At 41.4% G+C, this 18,402-nt stretch overlaps 1 protein-coding gene across 4 annotated transcripts in view; it reads left to right on the top strand.

Annotated features, from left to right (window-relative positions):
* KCNC1 (potassium voltage-gated channel subfamily C member 1) overlaps positions 1–18,402 on the top strand; it is a 229,017-nt gene that overhangs the window by 38,847 nt on the left and 171,768 nt on the right. The gene's annotated exons all lie outside the window — the stretch shown is intronic.

The raw sequence follows: 18,402 nt of genomic DNA, 5'->3' as shown, positions 1-18,402 counted from the left end.
CACGCTTTTTTGAATTCCATCTTGGATTTCCTCTCCACCACTTCCCTTGGGAGGACATTCCAGGCATCTACCACTCTCCGTGAAAAATAATTTCCTAACATTGCTCCTGAGTCTTCCTCTCTGCAATCTCAATTTATGCCCTCTAGTTTTACCATTTTATGTTCTCTGGAAAAAGATTTGGTTCTATATTAATACCTTTCAAGTATTTAAACTTATATCTCCCCTGTCCTTCCTCTCCTCCAGAGTATACATATTTAGGTCTTCCAATCTTTTCTCACACTTTTTTGGTTCAACCTCCTTACCATTTTCGTCGTCTTCCTCTGGACCACTTCAAGTCTTTTTATATCTTTCAACAGATAAGACCTCCAAAACTGAACACAATACCCCAACTGTGGCCTCACCAATGACCTATATAGGGGCGTCAACACCTCCCTTCTTCTGCTGGTTATTCCTCTGGCTACAGCCTCCACCTTATCACACTGTTTAGATGCCTTTAGATCCTCAAACACAATCACCCCAAGGCCCCTCTCTCCTTCAGTGCTTATCAGCATCTCATCTTCCAGCACATATGGTTCCCTCGGATTTCTACCCCCCAAATGTATCACTCTGGACGTCTTTGAGTTGAATTTTAGTTGCCAAACATTATTCTTCTAACTTTTGCAGATCCCTTTTCCCTCCGGGGTGTCCACTCAGTTACAAATCTTGGTATCATCCGCAAAAAGGCTAATCTTACCTTCTAACCCTTCGGCAATGCTGCTCACAAACATATTGAAGAGAATCGGTCCCCACGCCGATCCCAGAGGCACTTCACTACTCACCTTTCCCTCCTCTGAGCAAATTCCATTCATCACCATCCTCTGGCGTCTGTCCGTCAACCAGCTTCTAATCCAGTTCACCTCTTTGGGCCCTAACTTTAGCCCATGGAGTTTGTTTAAGAGCCTCCTTTGAGGAACTGTGTCAAAGGCTTTGCCGAAATCTAAGTAAATATACCTTTAGGAAACCCATGTTGCCTCGGATTTTGTAATCCATTAGATTCTAAGAATTTCACTATCCTTTCCTTCAGCAACGTTTCCATTATTTTTCCAGTAACTGAAGTGAGGCTTACCAGCCTGGTTACAGATTTAAGCCATCTATGCACTAATGATGTTGATATTTAGGCCTACCAAAAACAGCATAATTTAAAGGTGCATACCATTTACCTCAGCTACTACTCTCCCACCCACCTAAGCCTGTACAGCTGCAGCATTTGCTGGATCAGGGTAGCGTGTACCAGGGATAGAGATGATTGTCACATCTATGTACCTTGTAGCATACATTCTGACTGGGGCCGGTGGGCTCAGTGACATAGTAAGAGGGAGCAGTCCACTACAGGCGCAATTATGGTGGGAATGCTAGCACCTCCACTCCTTCCCCACCCCCACTACCTCGTGCGCACCCCCTTCCCTTCCTATGTACCTCATTAACGTTACCTGCGCAAGCAGCAACCCCAACCTGTTGCTCGCACCAGCGTCATCTCTTCCTCTGACTTCACTTCTTGGACCTGTGCCTAGGAAGTGATGTCAGAGTAAGAGCCGACGCTGGCGTGAGCAGCAAGTTGGGATTGCTGCTCACACTGGGGAAAGTTAACAAGGTATGGGGGAAGGGAATGGATGAGCAGCAGGAGGGGGCGAGGAAGGAGTGGATAGGGGTGGGGGCAGAGAAGAGGGCGGGGTAACATAACATAACATCATCATGTTTATATACCGTGTAATCAGAAGCTCAACGTAGTTGCCAAAAGAGTAACAATAAAATAACATAAGAAACGTCTAAAACTAGGTAGTCAGATACTTTGTAAAAAGATAGGTTTTCAGCAAAGTTCTAAAGTGTTTGTAGAAAAAGGCTTTATGTAACAGCGATCGGAATTCTTTATCGTAGGAGGCTACCTGAAATGCTAATACATGATCCAAGTACAGTATTTCTGGTGTCAGGACAAAGGCGCACGCAGACAATTGAGCGCAGCATGTAGGTGCGCGCCGCAGAAAATTACTGTTTTTAGGGCTCCGACGGGGTGGCATGGGGGGGAACCCCCCCACTTAATAGAGATCGCGCCGCGTTGTGGGGGCATTGGGGGGGTTTGGGGGGTTGTAACCTCCCACATTTTACTGAAAACTTAACTTTTTCCCTGTTTTTAGGGAAAAAGTTAAGTTTACAGTAAAATGTGGAGGGTTACAACCCCCCAAGCCCCCCCAACACCGGCGCGATCTCTATTAAGTAAACTGGGGGGCTCCCCAACAAAACCCCCCGTCGGAGCCCCTAAAAACTGTAATTTTCTTCGGCGCGCGCCTCCATCTTGCGCTCAGTTGTCGGCGCGCGCCTTTGTCTTTCGCGGGGTTGTCTATGAACCGTATTTCTTAATGATGGAAAAATAAACAGAGCATGAGATTTTCTACTGTATTTATGATATGCTATGAGAAATCTATCAATCATATAGATAGGAGAAGTGCCACTCACAACCTTATAACAAAGACAACCCAACTTAAACAATACCCAAGCCTCCATCGGGCACCTCTTACCCTCGCTATGCCACTGGGTGGGCTAAAGATTCTGATGCATCATTCAGTTTTTGAGGATCAGTTGACCTGTATTTGTATCTGTCTTATACTATGTGCTCACATGTCATGACTTATCCTGTCTCGTTGCATGTTCGGTTTAATGTGGCAGTGGAAGGTCAATAAAGGGCTCACTACCTCTTAAATAGTGGCATTGTCGATGCAGTGACTTGTAGGAGGTAAGTTAGTGGTTAGAGGGTCTGCTTTCTCATTGGGGGGAGGGGTTCAAGTTTTTTCATTTCCCTCCCTAAGGAAGCAGGTTTCAATGTTGTTAAAGGCAGTGCTATACAGGCGAGGGATTAGCCTGGTGATCAGACAACACACTTGTCATTTAGGTGGTGATCAGTTCAGAGTCCAGGTTTCTGGTTTCAGGTTTATTTAAAATCTGATACTATCGCTTATAAGAATTCTAAGTGGTGTGCATAATAAAAACGGGGACATAGTATTAAAACATGGACAAGATTGGACATGGACTAAGCTGACACATAAGGGAAATAGGTAGAACTATAATATTTAAAGAAAAGAAACATATAAGGCAAATACAATTGGGAAGGCAAAGAATATGTCTAGCGCATCCTGTAAATTGGCCAGGAAAAAAAATGCCAGATCGTTGAAGGTTGATGAAGTGAGATACTGGTCTAGTCTTCAAAGGCATCCCTGTCCATAAAGGACTTCAAAGAGCTCCTGAATCTATCAAGAGTTGATTCTCCTCTAATAGAAGAAGGCAAGGTGTTCCATAACTGAAAAGATCTTATTATGTCTTGTACTAATCATTTTTAAGGAAGGAATTGTAAGGTTATGGTCCACCAAGCATGCCACCCCATCCTGCATTGCCCCAGGGCCAGCAAGCCAGACATCTCGGGGAAAGAAGGCTTGGGCATTGTGTTCTTGTGTTAGTCTCTCCCAGGTCTCTCTGTTTCTCCTTTAGGCAACTTTTCTTAGACATCCATAGACATTCCAGTTTCTCAGTGTTGGCTCCTAGTCTGTGGAACTCCCTCCCTCTCTGCCTTAGGATTGAACCCTTCTATGTAAAATTTAAATCTCAGTTGAAAGCACACTATTTCAACTGGCTTTTGAAGACAAGCTTTACTTAACCCTCTTGTTGGCATACCTCTCAACAGAAATATGTTCCCCCACCTCCATTTGGTTATTTTCCCTCCTTTCCTGCCCCTTTTCCTCTTGTTCCTGTGAGTCCTGCATTGTCCCTTGTCATGTCCTCTTGTTCATGACCAACCCTTCCCCGATTTTTATATTTTGTAAACTGCATAGATGTGTTTGATAATATTTGCAGTATATGAAATAAACTGAACTGAGCTTGCCAGAAGCCTGGAGTTAGAGAACGACACTAGGACAGGCAAGAGTGTAGTGAGGGTGAGAGATGCCCAGGGCAGTGGCGCTCCTCATCCCCACCCACCAGCTCCTTCCCCCAAACCCCCTTCCCTTCCCCCATACTTCTAGTTGTTCACCGCCATGAGGCATTCTGGATTTAGAGAACTAAATTTAATTTTTGGAAAGGATCCTCCAGGGCACCACTGCAGAAAAGTTCTGGAATCAGCTGTATCTGCACTTGGGTAGGTTTTACCCTTTCATAGGATTTTCTCTTTTATCGACATTGTAGTAAGGGTGAGCGGCAGCACCAGGTTGGTGGCACACCTCCCCCACCCTCTTCCACACGCCTTCCCTTCCCCATACCTTTTTAACTTCTCCAGCATGAACAGCATGCCCATGTCGGTGCTGGCTCGCCCTCTGATGTCACTTCCTAGGTGAGGGTCCTGGAAGTGATGTCAGAGAGAGCGCCAATGCTGACGCAGGCAGCAACCTCGCTCCGGGGAAGCAAAAGAGGTACAGGGAAAGGCAAGGGGTGGCAAGGAGAGGAGTGGGGAGGGGGGCAGAGAAGAGGAGGGGTATTGCACCCTTAGCAAGATGGCGCCGGGGTGCACCGCCCCTCTGCCCCCCCTTACTATACCACTGACAACATTCTTCTCTCCACCTTAGTAGCATTCACGTCTTTCTCTCCCTCCCTTCCTAGGTCCTTCGCTATGAAAATTCTTTTTTTCACCCCAAACATTACCCAGCTAACTCTCCCCTTCTTTATCATCCAGCACTATTTTCCTACCAGCCCCTCTTTCCTTCCCTACTAGGCAACCTTCATGATATGGAAACATGACCACTTGTATTAATACAATTATACTACTTAGTAGCATAGTAACATAGTAGACGGCAGATAAAGAACCGAATGGTCCATCTAGTCTACCCAACCTGATTCAATCTAAAATATATATTTATTTTTTTTTGGGGGGGGGGGGGTAGTTTCCTTCTTCTTCTTAGCTATTTCTGGGCAAAAATCCGAAGTTCTGCCCGGCACTGTTTTTAGGTTCCAACTACTGAAGTCTCCGTCAAAGCTCACTCCAGCCCATCTACACCATTCCAGCCATTGAACCCCTCCCCAGCCCATTGTTTCAAGTTTATTAAACAATGCGCCAATTAAAATACAATTTAAACAAAAACAAACCAGGGGAAATGACATTTTTTAAAGACATTGACGAATGGGAACAAAAGGGAAGAAGGGTTAGAACTACAATTGATAGAAAAAAGAAAACACTCAAGGGAAAGAATAGCAAAGGGAGGGGGAACTGAAGGTAGGAACCTTTCTTGAATCTAAGTCGTCCTTAAAAGGACAGTTTAAGTTACAAAAGCAGACCCAGACCGTGCAAGCCTGCCCAGTACTGGCCTTAGTTCTTCAATATTTACTATTATTTTCTGCTCGGACTTGTTGGTGGCATTTTGGAAGAAGGCACTAGTGAAGGCAGGGATGTCTGGGAATCGCTCCTTCCTGTACCACTAGACAGTAGGGATGTATAGTATGATAGGCTAGGGAAAGGGGAAGTAAGGAAGAAGTAGGGAATTACAGGCCAGTAAGTCTGGCTTGTTGAGACTGGTAAAATGACTTTCTGCTGCACAGGAGTTAAAATATGGAACTCCCTTGTGAGCCAAATAAGAAATTGTCATGAAAAGGGCACATTTAGGAAACTACTCAAGACGCAACTATTTGTAGATGCCTTCTTCTAGTCAATAATTGCCCTCTCTGGAACTGCACACAATCTTTTTTAACATGGTTTTAGTTTGTAGATATGATTTTTGAGGATTATTTGTATGTCTATGTTATAATGATTTTGTTTTTAAATTATATATGTAATTCTGTAAACTGTTTAGTTTTAAATGGTATAGAAATTTTTGAAATAATGGAAACACTTTTAAAACAAAGAATGGTAAAGTTTCTGTAATCCGGTGGATTACAGGACCAGAGGCAACATGAATTCACTAGAGGTAGGTCTTGTCAGACAAATCTGATCAAATTTATAACTGTTTACCAAGTCGAGCTCCATATTCTTGATGATGACAAGGTCTATAAACTTAAGTTTTAATTTAGTTTAGTAGAGGGAATGCGCTAGATGTGGTATATTTAGATTTTAGCAAAGCCTTTGACGGTGTTCCACATAGATGTCTAATAAATAAACTGAGTTCCCTTGGAATGGGCCCCAAAATGACGAGGCTGGGTCAAGAACTGGTTGAATGGAAGATGACAGAGGGTAGTTGTCAATGGAGATCACTCTGAGGAAAGGGATGTTACCAGTGGTATGCCTCAAGGTTCTGTTCTTGGGTCTGTGATTTTTAACATTTTTATAAGCGATATTGATGAAGGACTGTCAGGTAAGATTTGCCTCTTTGTAGATTATACCAAAATCTGCAATAGAGTAGACACCCCGGATGGTATGAATAACATGAAGAAAGACCTAGCAAAGCTTGAAGAATGGTCTGAAATTTGGCAGCTACTGTAAAATAAAATGCTAAGAAATGCATTTGGACTGCAAAACCACAAAGGAACGGTACAGTTTAGAAGGTGGAGAACTTATGTGCACAACAGAAGAGCGAGACTTGGAGGTGATTGCATGTGATGATCTTAAGGTGGCCAAGCAGATTGGAAAGACAACTGCAAAAGCTAGAAGGATGCTAGGGTGCATAAGAGAGGTATGGCCAGTAGGAAAAAGGAAGTATGGATGCCCCTGTACAAAACTCTAGTGAGACCTCATTTAGAATATTGTGTATAATTCTGGAGACCGCACCTTCAAAAAGATATATAAAGGATCAAGTTGATCCAGAGGAAGGCTACTAAAATGGTGCATGGTCTTTGTCATAAAGCATATGACAGACTTAAAGATCTCAATCTGGATACTTTGGAAGAAATGCGGGAGAGGGAAGATATGATAGAGACGTTTAAATACCTACGTGGTGTAAATGCGCATGAGTCAAGTCTCTTTCATTTGAAAGGAAGCTCTGGAATGAGAGGGCAGAGGATGAAGTTAAGAGGTGATAGGCTCCGGAGTAATCTAAGGAAATCCTTTTTTTTTACAGAAAGGGTGATAGATGCATGGAACAGTCTCCCGGAAGGAGTGGTGGAGACAAGGATTGTATCGATGGCCCATTTGGCCTTTATCTGCCATCATGTTTCTACGTTTTTAGGTGTAAGCTCTTCTAAGCAGGGACCATCTATTACATGTTAAATGTTCAGTGCTTCGTACACCTTTCAGCGCTTTAGAAATGATAAATAGTAGTAGCAGCAGCAGTAGCTAAATTTCCAAGCCTAATTTATGAGCCTAGTGTGCTAAATCTGCTCATGTTGTTTCCCACTTCTCGTGCTCATAAATTAGGAGTTTAGTGGAATTTTAAGCAAACATTTAAGCATTCAGATCTAGTACATTTTCTAAGAAACCAAACTTAGGAGCATAACTCTCAAGGATATATATGCACAAATCCTTTGAATATTGATCCTGCAGTGTTGGTGCCCCTGATTCCATCGATTGAAATCAGAGCTGTAGGTCCCATATTGTGCACTGTTTGGAATGGGTGCCATTATCAGCCTCAAGGAGGCATTTCACAAACTAGGTCAATGAATCAATAAGGCGTTGCAAAAGATCCAGAACTCAGCTGCACGACTGCTTGTGGGTGTAGCCCGATACAAGCGTATCGCTCCTATTCCGCATTAAATTCAAAGTTCTGAAACTCATTCGTCAGGGTGTTTATGATTTTCTAACACATTATTTGGAAAAATATTTGACGTATATGCCACCGAGGAAGCTGAGATCAGAGAATCATTTGTTGCTGGACACAAAGAGAGAGAACGATATCCGGTATGTACGAACGAAGACCTCTTGTTTCTCTTTAGCCGGCCCTCTGATGTGGAATGCCTTGTCAGGAATGTTACATCTCTGTAGAAACCTCCTGCAATTTAGGAAGTTGCTTAAAACCCATCTCTTTGTTCAAGCCTTTTTTAAGTGAATACATAACAGTTGTCGAGTAATGTCTTTACTGAAAAAGGGTTTATTAAATTGAAGAATTAGTTCTGATGCAGTTAGAATATTGCAATTTTGTATTTTCCTCTAATCGATGTATGTCTTTCTTACCTATTTTATTATGTATGGAAATTTGTAAGCGGATTCAAAATGTTTTAAATAAAATAAATGAATAATGCATAAAGATGAGATTGTTGGAAGTCCAGGGCTAACCTAAATCCTTCTTAGAGCTAGCTAAGTCAACAGCTGCTGCATGACACATCACATAACGAGGGGCCAGTGCGACTGATGTATGCTATTAATCAAGTTACAAGTGCTAATTGTAATACGGTGTAACTCAGGCATATTTTTTAAACTGTTCTCAATAGGCTAGTTTACATACTCTTAATTTTATATCTGTTCCGTAAATGTAGAAAGAGCACAGGATAAGAGCCGACACTGATATTTCTTGATTATTAATTACGGCAGGAGGCAGGTTGCTTTAATCGGGCAGCTTTGGATTTTCTACTGGGAGTTAAGCTACTGTTGTCTGCTTGCTTTCTAATTGCATTTGATAATCAAGGTTCTTATCTGGTATCTCCCTACCTAATCCTGATGAGAACGTTTTAAATAGGGCTGAAGAAATATAAAGCTGGATTGACAGAAGAGAGATGTTATTTTCATCTTCAATCCCACGTGACTTTGATCTAGGGAAAGTGGATTGGATATACCACCTTTCTGTGGTTACAATCAAAGCAGTTTACGTTCCATATGCAGGTATTTATTTTGTACCTGGGCAAGGGGGTTTTAATTGACTTAGTCAAAACCACAAGGAGCTACGGGGGGAATTGAATCCAGCTCCTCAGGCCACTGCATTTAGGCTACAACAGGTAACAGTGAAAAATACTTTAGACGAGAAGAGCTGGGTCTTTTCTTCTATTTGGGCCATTTCCCTATTTTTTTCCTAATTTTATAAAAACTGGTAAAAATTGCACGTGCTCCCAGTTTCCACAAGCAATTTAATGGACTAATGAGTCAATCAACACCGATAATTGGGATCTTGACAAGTAATTATTGGCGCTAATTGGAATTTAAATATTATGCATATTTTAGGTGCAGGATCCGTATGTAAATTGTATGCATCATTCCAAAAGGGTCCACATCGATTATTATTGGATATTTCAAGTCAATAGCATAGATCTTCAAGTCTTTCAAAAGTAACAAATCAATATTATCTTAAATGCCTTTAATATCTTCAGGACCTCAGTGACACCACTCAAATTCTCTCATAGCGGTTTTGCCTCAAGTGCTTTATCGTCATCGGTCCAACCATTAGGCATATCTTTAGCCCTTATCTATAACTGCACTTCCTGTTCTTTTAAAAAAATATTTATTTATAGATTTTCAACAAAATAAAACAGTAACAATAACAATAGCTGCATTAATATTAAAGAGCGCAAATTCTTACATTTTTACATATTAACACTGAGAATTAACAAGTTTGGTCACTCATAGATTGTTGAGTACAATTAAGGGCAAATCCTATAAGAAGCGGCCAAAAGTTAGGCGCTGAACTAGGCACCGTTCAGCGCAATTCAAGTAAAATTGGGTGCTGTTTAGAGAATCGCGCTAAGCGGCACCTATTTTGGAGGCGCCCAATAAATAGGCCAGCTCTAGGCACAGCAAAAACTTAGGCATCCATGTGAACGCTTAAGAACAGCGATTCTGTAACAAGGCACCTAACACCAAGCCCACCCATGCCTAACATGTATAGCGCCTATTTTTTTGAAGACTGCCTAAATTTTTAGAGGCGTCTTGTTACAGAAACACTCTTTCTTGACAGGCGCCTAAGTTTCAGTTCGTGCTGATTAAAAATCTTAATTGGGCTTGCTGGTCAATTTAGGTAGGCGCCTATCTAGTTGGGCGCCTGCCAAATAGGTGCCTAACTTTAGGCGCCGGCTACAGAATTTGTGCCTTAGAGGGGCATAATCGAAAAGGACGTCTAAGTCCGTTTACGTCCATTTCGCAAGTCGTCCAAAGTCAAAAAGAGCCTAAGTCCCATTTTCGAAAGAGACGTCCAACGTCTTTTGACTTTCAAAAATCGTCCAATTATACGTCCAGAAGATCTGATTGTCCAAGCCGCTAAAATGTCGATCTTTAAAGCACATTTTCGTCCAACTGTCCATCAAAGTCCAAAACGTCTAGAACAAGCCCTGTTGGATGTGGGAGGGGCCTGCAAAGTGATGGACAGAACACCCAGACAGGGCACCTAAATAGTGGGGTACCTTACAGGGCACTGCTGTGAACTTCACAAATAGGGTGCCATAGCTTCTCCTCACTACAGCTCCCTTATAGGTGACGGTGAGCCCCCCAAACCACCTCCAGAATCCCCTAGACCCACTTATCTACCACCCCAATAGCCCTTATAGCTGCAGGAGTCACTTACATGCCAGTAAAAAAGGGTTATGGGGTGTATAGGGCAGTGCACATGTTTAAGTATCAATGCAGTGATTACAGGGGCTTATGGGCATGGGTCCTCCTCTCTATGGGTCCCTAACCCACCCCCAAGATGACTTAAGCTGCCTCTGTGCTGGACAACTAGGCTTTCCTATGCCAGGCGGCCAGGTGATGATGGTCTGGAGGCTGAATTTTAAAGTTGTGATTAAAATTTTTATGGGGGTGGGGGGGGGGTCGGTGACCACTGGGGTAGTGTGTGGGGGTCTGTTTTATGTGTTTTCAGTGCATATCTACTGAGTTTAGGTGGGTTTTTGTGACTTAGACCATGTTTCAAATGGTCTAAGTCACAACGTCCAAGTTCCGTTGATCGTGGGCTGTATCACTTTTGGTTATACATGCTGTACAACTAAGTCTAAGCCGGCCCACGTCCCGCACAACTCCCGCCCTTGACACACCTCCCGAAATGCCCCGTTTAGCTTTGGACATTGAGCGGCACTATGAGGGCCTAAGTCGTTTAGAAATACGTACAAAACCCGGTTTGATTATCGGCGCTTGGACGTTTTTGAGAAATGTTCATCCAAGTGCCGACTTAGGCCGGTTTTTGGACATTTTTCTCTTTCGATTATGAGCCCCTTAATGTCTAAAATATTTCAACTTCTAATAAAGGATGAAAAATGATTTTGCTTTAATGCTGTAATCTCTTCAGATTTCCTGTATGCACATAGGGTATTCCACCATTCGTGATATGAAGCGTGTTGATCACTCTTCCAAGCTATCATAAGATCAAATAATCTGGAGCTAGTGGAAGCGATATCAACCTTATGATTGGATGATCGTAATATAATATATGATAAAGGAAGAGATATGGAGAATACATTTGAAAAAGTGTTCCATATTTGAGCCATAAATTATCACAGTAAGAGATCATATGAGACAAAGTACCTATAGAGGTATTAAATGATCAGTAGATATCAGAAGTTGTACGTGGAAGCTTAGCAAGATTCGCAGGAGTCCAGTAAGCATTATGTAGATTGCAATAAAGCTGCAGACAGGGTAGGGCGGATTGATTTAGACCAGAAAATGTCCCATTGTGAAGGGGAAAACTGTAAACCAACTACACATTCCACTTACAATTCACTTCAGACTGGACTTTGTTAGCCCTAAGGATTTTATATACTAAGGATGCTGACTTTGGAGATTGCAAAAGGGATGCACAAATGGAAGTAATGTGTGACTATTTCAGAATACTTACATCAACAGTTGACAAGTTGACAAGTTGAAAAGTATCTTTAGATTGAGTTAGTAAAAATCAAACGGATTCTCGTTTAATTATAATAAATACATTTATTCATTCCAAAATGGGACGTGGCTAAGGAAGGGTCATGGGTAGATCAGGGCATTTCTCCAATTTACAAGTGTGGTTATGGAATAAAGGGGGGGGGGGTGTCCAGTGGCGTAGCGAGAGTGGGAGGCACCCCAGGGCAGTGGCACCCCTTCTCGCCCTCTTCTCCACCCACCCTGCCGTGCGCACTCCCCTTTTCCCCCATACCTGTTTAGCTTCCCCAGCGCAAGCGGTGTTGGCTCTCCTTCTGATGACACTTTCTTTTTTTTTATTATTATTATTATTTTTATCGAATTTTGAGAAAATACAATAAACAGCAAAGTATCACATCAACAATTCAGTAAAATAAAACAAACAACAACAAATACTCTAACAGAATACTAGCATCAAAAACAATGAGGGTCAGAAAAAAAAAAAGGGAAATTAGGAATGAAAATAGAGAAAATATAGAACAATTAATTATGAAGTATGGGTAAGATTTTCTTGTACATATCAGTCTAAATATGCCCAGAGTGAGCGAGAGTGAGAGTGAGAGTGAGGTGTGAAAGGGAAGGAATGTCTTGTGAGATTAGCTGTTTGTTCATGTCTTGTGTAAAGGCAAACTGAATTCCACCAGAATGTATAGTTCAGGTATTGGGCAGTTTTCCAATTCTTTAGGATTTGTAGAATCCCAACAGCAAGCAGAAAGTCAATCAGTCTAGATGGGCACTCTCAGTCCGCTAAAGATGGGTGTTGGGAGTGGAGAATAATCAGCTCATATGAGACATCCATAGGACCTTTTGCGATATCCTTTATAGTGTTCCAAATTTGGATCCAAAAGGGTTTTATGCAGGAGCAGTAAAAAAGCATATGAGCTAACGTGCCGTCTTCTGAATTGCAGTGCCAACACGTTGCATCCGATCTAAGCTTTGCTTTTCACATGCGATAGGGGTCCAGTGAGCGTGCCGCAATAGGGGGTACAGTGAGAGAGTTGTGAAGGCATGGATGGGTGATTAGTTTTGGTCAAAAATCTGGCCCAATCAACATCATATGTAGTAACTGAAAGGTCTTTCATCCAAAGTTGCGGAAATTCAGATGCCAACTTGTAATGATTATCTCTCAGGTTGCAGTAAATAGTAGAGATAGCCTTCCCCTGAACTATGGTTAAATCACACCAAGAAGCAATAGTTGAAAGATAAGCAGGAGGAAAAACACATAATGGAATATCGGCAATAGCAGAAGTTAAGATGCGCCACTGTGAAAAAGAGCAATGAATATCTGGGTAAAGAACACATAATGTTTCAAAGGGTATTAAATTGCCATTAAGAAATAATTGTTGTACATGCCAAAGCCCTGCTGTTTGCCATTTTTTCCATAAGTATCCGATTACCCCATAAAGACATGGTAGGTAAATTGTACATAGAGATGTTGGCAGATTTATTTAAGAAACAAAGTGCCTGTTGTGTTGCATTCAAGAGGGAGTAAGCTTTGAGTTTTTGTGGGATGTATCTAGTAGCGAGGGATTGTAGAGGGATAGGGAAGCTGATATAACTCTCAAACTCCAGCCAAGTAGGTGGATCTAACGTTAAGCAAATTTGTGTCCAGTAAGCTCCATATTTAATTAAGGAAACCAATTGATAAAAATGAAAATCAGGTAGGTTCACTCCTCCATTCTCCTTAGCAGCTCGTAATTTGGACAGAGAGATTCTGGGTTTCTTGTTATTCCATATAAACTTCAAAAGAGTTTGCCCAAGCCAAGTATAGACAGAGGACAAATGGAGGGTAACATAAACAGTATATATACAATCTGAGGAGATAAAGTCATTTTAATGGCAGAGATTCTACCCCACCATGATAGGTAGAGGGGGGACCATCTAGTTGTGACTTGTGTGACAAGTGTTTTGATTCTGGAGACGTTAAGTTCCATAATATGGGAAGAATCTTTGTGAATTAAAATATCCCAGATATCTAATAGCCGCAGAGGACCACTTGAATTTAAATTGAGCAACATCAGAGGAAAAAACAAGATCATTTAAAGGGAATATTTCAGATTTTTCCCAATTGGCTGAGTATCCTGAGTGAGAGGAATATGTTCAACCAAGTCAATGAGAGCCAGTAGTGAAAGTTGAGGATTGCGGATAAACAGGAGGACATCGTCTGCGTAAGCAGCCAATTTAATTTGTCTGGATTCTACAGGAATGCCCTGGAGCTGGGAACACTGTCGTAAAGATGATAGGAAAGGTTTGAGGGCTAGATTAAATAATAAGGGTGAGAGAGGGCATCCTTGGTGGGTGCCTCTAGTTAGGGGAAAAGAAGTTGTTAAGGAATTATTAATCAAAATTTTTGACATCGAGTTACAATAGAATGTTTTAATCCATTGTATAAAATTCTCCCCAAAATTAAACCATCGCAGAATCCACAGTAGGAAGGGCCATTCGACTCTATCATAAGCTTTTTCTGCATCTATGGCCAATCCAGGTTCCGAGGAGGTCTTGGCAAGAGTATTAATGTGATGAAACAACCGTAAATTATCACCTATGTATCCATTCTTAATAAAGCCCACTTGATCTTTGTGGATTAATGATCTGATAACTTTAATCTGAGGGATAATATTTTTGCCATGATTTTATAATCCAAATTCAGTAAGGAAATCGGTCTGTAATTCTTAATGAGAGTGAGATCTTCATCAGGTTTGGGGAAAACAATGATTGTTGATTCGGCAAAATTATATTGTTTATTAGGATTCTTATGAATGTATGTGTAATATGTTAAGATATGGGGAGCTAATTGTGTATTAAAAGTTTTGAAGAATTCAGGGGTGATCCATCTGGGCCAGGAGCTTTGTTATGTGGTAGGGAGGATATAGAAGATAATATTTCTGAAATCAAAATCGGAGATTCTAAATCTTGCTTAAGGTTATCATGTAGTTGTGGATGTGTGATATGACTTAAATAAGTGTCAATATCAGAATTTGATAAATGAGATTCAGATTGGTAGAGTGCAGAGTAAAACTTTTCAAACTGAGACGAGATCAGGGACTGATTCGTCACCGTTTGACCAGCTTCATTCTTAATGGAGGAAATATTGAATTTTTTCCGTTTGGCTTTAAAATACTTTGCAAGAGATTTCCCCATAATATTATCTCCCAAGTAGTATCCTGAAGCAAGGATAAATAAATCCTGTCTAGCCTTGACGGAGATAAGGGAGTTGTATTCATATTTAAGTTTTAGGAGTTGATGATAAGTATTCGAATATTGGGTTGGATTAATCATATGTTGTGTCTCTAATTGTTTAATAGTATGTTCTAGTAGTTTTTCCTTTTGAAGGGACAATTTGGTTTTCCAGGCCGAAAGCTTAATAATCTCACCTCTCAGAGTAGCTTTATATGCTTCCCAGACAGTGGAAGGAGCCACATCAGGATCTTTTAAATTTATCAGAAAAAACTCATCAGTAAAATCCTTAAGTTTAGCAATGATATCTGTAACTTCTAGCCAGCGATTATTCAATCTCCATGAATAAGATTTTGTAGTATTAGGTTCAATTTTGAGAAAAAAGAGAAATGGAGGAGTGATCCGTGAGAGTGATAGGATGAATAGCAACATTCAGTATGGATTGAGCTAGTTTTGAGGATATTAGAAAAAAGTCAATTCTTGAGTATGTGGAATGAGGGGGTGAGTGAAATCCCTCCCTTTCGGATTTAATAGTCTCCATGGGTCTATCAGGGAAACATTATCAATAAGATTGTAGACTTCTACATAGGATTTGGATTTGGAAGGTTTACATGAGGAGGATCTATCTAAAATTAAATCAATGGTCCGATTAAAATCTCCTCCTGTAATTATAGAATGATTGGCATATTCAAGTAGAAGTTTCTGAAGATCTCAAAAACATTCCGGATGATCATGTATTGGGCCATATACATTTAGAAGTATAAATTTGGCAGAATGTAACACAACATGAGCCAGACACCATCTGCCCTCTGAATCTGTTCTATGGGAGAGAATGAAAATAGGTAAGTTGTTTTTAAAGAGGATAGATACTTCATTATTTTTTTAATGGTTGCGGGAGAGAAAATATGATTGGAATAGCCTGGTATAGTTAATTTTTGAGCTGCAGTAGAGAGTAAGTGAGTCTTTTGTAAAAGGATAATGTCTGGGTTTTTGGCTTTGAGATAAGTAGCTATCTTAGTACGTTTAATTGGATGATTTAAACCATTTATATTATAAGAAATTACATGTAGTTCAGTCATAGGACAAACAGTATAGAAAGATACCAAGATATGAAAACCTCAATTGCATCAAAAGAGCAGAAAAGCAAAGGATAAGAAAACTGCTAGAAAGAAAAAGAAAGGGATAAAAGTGACCTGTAGAGAGAAAAACAAAGATTAGCAGCGTCCATCCAGCTTTCATCTAGGAGAGACATGGTGGGCACATAAAGCAATTTGCGGGTGCACCTGTAAGCACAATAGAGAAAACACAGTGGAACATCCACTATCATCCAGAACAAACAGAAGAATCAGCGCTATGCCTTGCCGAAAAACCAAGAGCATTGGGAATGGCGTCTAACAGAATAATGCAATATTAGAAACAGCAGGCAGTGAATAGTGTCATTGCATTTTGATTGAGTCCAGAAAATTTCTGAGTTCCACTGGATCCACATATGTGGAGGTACAATTATTATAAGTCACTTTCATCCTGGCAGGATACATGAGGCCAAATTTTGCTCCGATGTCTTTCAGCTCTTGTCTCAACGAGAGAAACTCCTTGCATTTGGAGGCAGTTGACTTAGCTAGATTCGGGACGACGTTTCCCTTGATAAAGCAGGTGAGGATGCGATATTGCAGCATCCATGATTTTTATAACATGCTGAAATCGCAGAAGTTTCGCTACTATCAGCCTCGGAGATTTCTGGGAGGGAGAAGGATGAGAGGGAACGCGATGCGCGCGTTCAAACTCAAGGGGCTCTTTGATTTGCAGAACCAAGGTGCCAAGTAAGAATTCAGATTGAAAAAAAAAAAAAATTTTTTTTTAAATCGATGACACTAGATCCTTCCGCTTGTTCGGGTAACCTAATAAGCCTTATGTTATTACGACAGCTCCTGTTTGAAAGGTCTTCGATTTCTCTTTGTAAGTTAAGAATCAATTTTTCATGTTTATCAAGTATGGAAAATTTCTCTTTAGTCGACGCGGCTTGTTCTTCCAGCGCATCTATGCGTTGTCTAGCATCAACAAACTGAGCATTTATAGCTTCAATTTCAATCTGCACCAGTTTAGTTTCTTCTACTTGAGCAAACATAATTTCTTTAAAAGATCTCACCTCCGAGATTAGCAGATCAAGTTGGGAAAGTGTAGTAGTCGGCGCCATCTTTTCAGGCATGCTGGGATCAGTTTTAGGCCTTTTCCCACTAGGTTGAGGCTTAGAGGGCTGTTCACCTTTGGTATTTTTTGGCAAGGACAACAGTGGAGAGTATTACAACCTGTGTAGTATAATATTGCAAGATTTGTCAGCAAAAAGTATGCAATTTGCTTTAATAGAGTTGTAGTTCTGGAGGAGCTTCTACTCCATACGTCTGCTCAGAGTTCTTGCCAGGCTCCACCCCCTCTGATATCACTTCCTAGTCGTGGGATCTGGAAGTGATGTCAGAGGGGTGCGCTGAAGCCAGCGCAAGGAGCAGGTTTGCGCTGCTGCTCAAACTGGCGAAGAGCTAGAGGTACGCTGGGGATAGATTGAAGGCATGCGTGCTGGGGGAGGAGTGGGAAGGAGCGGGGGGAGGAGTGTAGGGGAAGGAGCATGAGGAGCAGGAGAGGTGCTGGCGCCCCAACCAAGATGATGCCCAGGATGGTCTGCCCCTCCTTATTAAACCACTGAGGGGATCCATACCTAATTTAAGTGTGAGGATTTACTTCACGTTTCAGTCAGTGAAAATCACCTTGCCTAAAGTTAAATACAATTCCCAGTACCAAATCCTATTCCTATAAATGGTGACTAAATTTGATCACCGTTTATAGAACAGTGCGGATTGCTATTTTTTTAGCACTGATTTTTGTAGGCATATTTATAGAATCTAGTTCTCTGTATCTATGGAATCAAGCTGTATCGGGCTGATTCTATAACAGTGTATCTCAAATTGTGTGCCGGGGCACACTAGCATACCTCCTGAGATTCCAAGTGTGCCGCGGCACACTGAGGAGGAAGAGAGGCGCTTGCCAGCTAACTTCCCTAAGCGGTACGGTGCCAGCACTGCCCAATGTGCCAAAGGCCTCCATGTTTCCCCCTTCTCTCTAGCATCCTACAGTTTCCCCCTTGGCCTCCTGGTCTCACCTTTAAAGCTAATTACAGCAGCCTGCAGAGGATCGCCAGTAGGTAAAATGATTTTATTTTCAATATAGTGATTGAAATGTGTCAGTTTTGAGAATTTATATCTGCTGTGTATATTGTGTGTATATGAAAAAGAAATGGAAAAAATTGCATTACAATTAGTAAAGGGGATGGGATCTGGGGCAGAGCTTGGGTGGGCCTAGGGAGGTCTGTGGTTGGGGTACTCAGTTGATATTTGTTAGACTTAGGGGGTACTTAGCTTGAAGTAGTTGAGAAACACTGCTGGCGCCAGTGCCTCTCCTTCTCTCCGGCATCTCAGGGCCCATCTGGAGAGCCTCTGCACATGCGCGGATGTTGACATGATGATGTCATGCATGTGCGTGATGTC

Source organism: Geotrypetes seraphini, chromosome 19 (assembly GCF_902459505.1).
Source record: "Geotrypetes seraphini chromosome 19, aGeoSer1.1, whole genome shotgun sequence".
Lineage (NCBI taxonomy): Eukaryota > Metazoa > Chordata > Amphibia > Gymnophiona > Dermophiidae > Geotrypetes > Geotrypetes seraphini.
Note: the sequence above shows the minus strand (reverse complement) of the source record. Positions and strands in the feature narration are given on the sequence as shown.